The following is a 6000-nucleotide window of genomic DNA, read 5'->3' on the forward strand; positions in this document are numbered from 1 at the left end:
CTGGGAAAGAAAACTCAGCAGTCCAGGTTCCTGATGTCAGTTTGTAGGGTTCCCTTGGGTCTATCAGGGCAGCACAAGTTTGAGGTGGGGACAACTTCGGTGTGGGGTCCATCCTTCGATATAAGGATTTTTTGCAGTCAGGGCCAGGGGCCCCTGGGCACATCCTTTTTCCATTTTCCCTGGGAAAGAAAACTCAGCAGTCCAGGTTCCTGATGTCAGTTTGTAGGGCTCCCTTGGGTCTATCAGGGCAGCACAAGTTTGAGGTGGGGACAACTTCGGTGTGGGGTCCATCCTTCGATATAAGGATTTTTTGCAGTCAGGGCCAGGGGCCCCTGGGCACATCCTTTTTCCATTTTCCCTGGGAAAGAAAACTCAGCAGTCCAGGTTCCTGATGTCAGTTTGTAGGGCTCCCTTGGGTCTATCAGGGCAGCACAAGTTTGAGGTGGGGACAACTTCGGTGTGGGGTCCATCCTTCGATATAAGGATTTTTTGCAGTCAGGGCCAGGGGCCCCTGGGCACATCCTTTTTCCATTTTCCCTGGGAAAGAAAACTCAGCAGTCCAGGTTCCTGATGTCAGTTTGTAGGGCTCCCTTGGGTCTATCAGGGCAGCACAAGTTTGAGGTGGGGACAACTTCGGTGTGGGGTCCATCCTTCGATATAAGGATTCTTTGCAGTGCGGCCCCGGGGCCCAGGGCCAGGGGCCCCTGGGCACATCCTTTTTCCATTTTCCCTGGGAAAGAAAACTCAGCAGTCCAGGTTCCTGATGTCAGTTTGTAGGGCTCCCTTGGGTCTATCAGGGCAGCACAAGTTTGAGGTGGGGACAACTTCGGTGTGGGGTCCATCCTTCAATATAAGGATTTTTTGCAGTCAGGGCCAGGGGCCCCTGGGCACATCCTTTTTCCATTTTCCCTGGGAAAGAAAACTCAGCAGTCCAGGTTCCTGATGTCAGTTTGTAGGGCTCCCTTGGGTCTATCAGGGCAGCACAAGTTTGAGGTGGGGACAACTTCGGTGTGGGGTCCATCCTTCGATATAAGGATTCTTTGCAGTCAGGGCCAGGGGCCCCTGGGCACATCCTTTTTCCATTTTCCCTGGGAAAGAAAACTCAGCAGTCCAGGTTCCTGATGTCAGTTTGTAGGGCTCCCTTGGGTCTATCAGGGCAGCACAAGTTTGAGGTGGGGACAACTTCGGTGTGGGGTCCATCCTTCGATATAAGGATTTTTTGCAGTCAGGGCCAGGGGCCCCTGGGCACATCCTTTTTCCATTTTCCCTGGGAAAGAAAACTCAGCAGTCCAGGTTCCTGATGTCAGTTTGTAGGGCTCCCTTGGGTCTATCAGGGCAGCACAAGTTTGAGGTGGGGACAACTTCGGTGTGGGGTCCATCCTTCGATATAAGGATTCTTTGCAGTCAGGGCCAGGGGCCCCTGGGCACATCCTTTTTCCATTTTCCCTGGGAAAGAAAACTCAGCAGTCCAGGTTCCTGATGTCAGTTTGTAGGGCTCCCTTGGGTCTATCAGGGCAGCACAAGTTTGAGGTGGGGACAACTTCGGTGTGGGGTCCATCCTTCGATATAAGGATTTTTTGGAGTGAGGCCCCAGCCCAGGGCTAGGGAACCCTGGGCACACCCTTTTTCCATTTTCCCTGGGAAAGAAAACTCAGCAGTCCAGTTTCCTGATGTCAGTTTGTAGGGTTCCCTTGGGTCTATCAGGGCAGCACAAGTTTGAGGTGGGGACAGCTTCAGTCTGGGGTCCATCCTTCGATATAAGGATTTTTTGCAGTCAGGGCCAGGGGCCCCTGGGCACATCCTTTTTCCATTTTCCCTGGGAAAGAAAACTCAGCAGTCCAGGTTCCTGATGTCAGTTTGTAGGGCTCCCTTGGGTCTATCAGGGCAGCACAAGTTTGAGGTGGGGACAACTTCGGTGTGGGGTCCATCCTTCGATATAAGGATTTTTTGCAGTCAGGGCCAGGGGCCCCTGGGCACATCCTTTTTCCATTTTCCCTGGGAAAGAAAACTCAGCAGTCCAGGTTCCTGATGTCAGTTTGTAGGGCTCCCTTGGGTCTATCAGGGCAGCACAAGTTTGAGGTGGGGACAACTTCGGTGTGGGGTCCATCCTTCGATATAAGGATTCTTTGCAGTCAGGGCCAGGGGCCCCTGGGCACATCCTTTTTCCATTTTCCCTGGGAAAGAAAACTCAGCAGTCCAGGTTCCTGATGTCAGTTTGTAGGGCTCCCTTGGGTCTATCAGGGCAGCACAAGTTTGAGGTGGGGACAACTTCGGTGTGGGGTCCATCCTTCGATATAAGGATTTTTTGCAGTCAGGGCCAGGGGCCCCTGGGCACATCCTTTTTCCATTTTCCCTGGGAAAGAAAACTCAGCAGTCCAGGTTCCTGATGTCAGTTTGTAGGGCTCCCTTGGGTCTATCAGGGCAGCACAAGTTTGAGGTGGGGACAACTTCGGTGTGGGGTCCATCCTTCGATATAAGGATTTTTTGCAGTCAGGGCCAGGGGCCCCTGGGCACATCCTTTTTCCATTTTCCCTGGGAAAGAAAACTCAGCAGTCCAGGTTCCTGATGTCAGTTTGTAGGGCTCCCTTGGGTCTATCAGGGCAGCACAAGTTTGAGGTGGGGACAACTTCGGTGTGGGGTCCATCCTTCGATATAAGGATTTTTTGCAGTCAGGGCCAGGGGCCCCTGGGCACATCCTTTTTCCATTTTCCCTGGGAAAGAAAACTCAGCAGTCCAGGTTCCTGATGTCAGTTTGTAGGGCTCCCTTGGGTCTATCAGGGCAGCACAAGTTTGAGGTGGGGACAACTTCGGTGTGGGGTCCATCCTTCGATATAAGGATTCTTTGCAGTCAGGGCCAGGGGCCCCTGGGCACATCCTTTTTCCATTTTCCCTGGGAAAGAAAACTCAGCAGTCCAGGTTCCTGATGTCAGTTTGTAGGGCTCCCTTGGGTCTATCAGGGCAGCACAAGTTTGAGGTGGGGACAACTTCGGTGTGGGGTCCATCCTTCGATATAAGGATTTTTTGCAGTCAGGGCCAGGGGCCCCTGGGCACATCCTTTTTCCATTTTCCCTGGGAAAGAAAACTCAGCAGTCCAGGTTCCTGATGTCAGTTTGTAGGGCTCCCTTGGGTCTATCAGGGCAGCACAAGTTTGAGGTGGGGACAACTTCGGTGTGGGGTCCATCCTTCGATATAAGGATTCTTTGCAGTGAGGCCCCCACCCAGGGCCAGGGGCCCCTGGGCACATCCTTTTTCCATTTTCCCTGGGAAAGAAAACTCAGCAGTCCAGGTTCCTGATGTCAGTTTGTAGGGCTCCCTTGGGTCTATCAGGGCAGCACAAGTTTGAGGTGGGGACAACTTCGGTGTGGGGTCCATCCTTCGATATAAGGATTTTTTGCAGTCAGGGCCAGGGGCCCCTGGGCACATCCTTTTTCCATTTTCCCTGGGAAAGAAAACTCAGCAGTCCAGGTTCCTGATGTCAGTTTGTAGGGCTCCCTTGGGTCTATCAGGGCAGCACAAGTTTGAGGTGGGGACAACTTCGGTGTGGGGTCCATCCTTCGATATAAGGATTTTTTGCAGTCAGGGCCAGGGGCCCCTGGGCACATCCTTTTTCCATTTTCCCTGGGAAAGAAAACTCAGCAGTCCAGGTTCCTGATGTCAGTTTGTAGGGCTCCCTTGGGTCTATCAGGGCAGCACAATTTTAAGGTGGGGACAACTTCGGTGTGGGGTCCATCCTTCGATATAAGGATTCTTTGCAGTGAGGCCCCAGCCCAGGGCCAGGGGCCCCTGGGCACATCCTTTTTCCATTTTCCCTGGGAAAGAAAACTCAGCAGTCCAGGTTCCTGATGTCAGTTTGTAGGGCTCCCTTGGGTCTATCAGGGCAGCACAAGTTTGAGGTGGGGACAACTTCGGTGTGGGGTCCATCCTTCGATATAAGGATTTTTTGCAGTCAGGGCCAGGGGCCCCTGGGCACATCCTTTTTCCATTTTCCCTGGGAAAGAAAACTCAGCAGTCCAGGTTCCTGATGTCAGTTTGTAGGGCTCCCTTGGGTCTATCAGGGCAGCACAATTTTAAGGCGGGGACAACTTCGGTGTGGGGTCCATCCTTCGATATAAGGATTCTTTGCAGTGAGGCCCCAGCCCAAAGCCAGGGGCCCCTGGGCACATCCTTCTTCCATTTTCCCTGGGAAAGAAAACTCAGCAGTCCAGGTTCCTGATGTCAGTTTGTAGGGCTCCCTTGGGTCTATCAGGGCAGCACAAGTTTGAGGTGGGGACAACTTCGGTGTGGGTTCCATCCTTCGATATAAGGATTTTTTGCAGTCAGGGCCAGGGGCCCCTGGGCACATCCTTTTTCCATTTTCCCTGGGAAAGAAAACTCAGCAGTCCAGGTTCCTGATGTCAGTTTGTAGGGCTCCCTTGGGTCTATCAGGGCAGCACAAGTTTGAGGTGGGGACAACTTCGGTGTGGGGTCCATCCTTCGATATAAGGATTCTTTGCAGTCAGGGCCTGGGGCCCCTGGGCACATCCTTTTTCCATTTTCCCTGGGAAAGAAAACTCAGCAGTCCAGGTTCCTGATGTCAGTTTGTAGGGCTCCCTTGGGTCTATCAGGGCAGCACAAGTTTGAGGTGGGGACAACTTCGGTGTGGGGTCCATCCTTCGATATAAGGATTTTTTACAGTCAGGGCCAGGGGCCCCTGGGCACATCCTTTTTCCATTTTCCCTGGGAAAGAAAACTCAGCAGTCCAGGTTCCTGATGTCAGTTTGTAGGGCTCCCTTGGGTCTATCAGGGCAGCACAAGTTTGAGGTGGGGACAATTTCGGTGTGGGGTCCATCCTTCGATATAAGGATTCTTTGCAGTGAGGCCCCCGCCCAGGGCCAGGGGCCCCTGGGCACATCCTTTTTCCATTTTCCCTGGGAAAGAAAACTCAGCAGTCCAGGTTCCTGATGTCAGTTTGTAGGGCTCCCTTGGGTCTATCAGGGCAGCACAAGTTTGAGGTGGGGACAACTTCGGTGTGGGGTCCATCCTTCGATATAAGGATTTTTTGCAGTCAGGGCCAGGGGCCCCTGGGCACATCCTTTTTCCATTTTCCCTGGGAAAGAAAACTCAGCAGTCCAGGTTCCTGATGTCAGTTTGTAGGGCTCCCTTGGGTCTATCAGGGCAGCACAAGTTTGAGGTGGGGACAACTTCGGTGTGGGGTCCATCCTTCGATATAAGGATTTTTTGCAGTCAGGGCCAGGGGCCCCTGGGCACATCCTTTTTCCATTTTCCCTGGGAAAGAAAACTCAGCAGTCCAGGTTCCTGATGTCAGTTTGTAGGGCTCCCTTGGGTCTATCAGGGCAGCACAATTTTAAGGTGGGGACAACTTCGGTGTGGGGTCCATCCTTCGATATAAGGATTCTTTGCAGTGAGGCCCCAGCCCAGGGCCAGGGGCCCCTGGGCACATCCTTTTTCCATTTTCCCTGGGAAAGAAAACTCAGCAGTCCAGGTTCCTGATGTCAGTTTGTAGGGCTCCCTTGGGTCTATCAGGGCAGCACAAGTTTGAGGTGGGGACAACTTCGGTGTGGGGTCCATCCTTCGATATAAGGATTTTTTGCAGTCAGGGCCAGGGGCCCCTGGGCACATCCTTTTTCCATTTTCCCTGGGAAAGAAAACTCAGCAGTCCAGGTTCCTGATGTCAGTTTGTAGGGCTCCCTTGGGTCTATCAGGGCAGCACAAGTTTGAGGTGGGGACAATTTCAGTGTGGGGTCCATCCTTCGATATAAGGATTTTTTGCAGTCAGGGCCAGGGGCCCCTGGGCACATCCTTTTTCCATTTTCCCTGGGAAAGAAAACTCAGCAGTCCAGGTTCCTGATGTCAGTTTGTAGGGCTCCCTTGGGTCTATCAGGGCAGCACAAGTTTGAGGTGGGGACAACTTCGGTGTGGGGTCCATCCTTCGATATAAGGATTTTTTGCAGTCAGGGCCAGGGGCCCCTGGGCACATCCTTCGGCCATTTTCCCTGGGAA

Source organism: Lonchura striata, chromosome 23 (genome assembly GCF_050655825.1).
Source record: "Lonchura striata isolate lonStrDom1 chromosome 23, ASM5065582v1, whole genome shotgun sequence".
In the NCBI taxonomy this organism is placed as follows: Eukaryota; Metazoa; Chordata; class Aves; order Passeriformes; family Estrildidae; genus Lonchura; species Lonchura striata.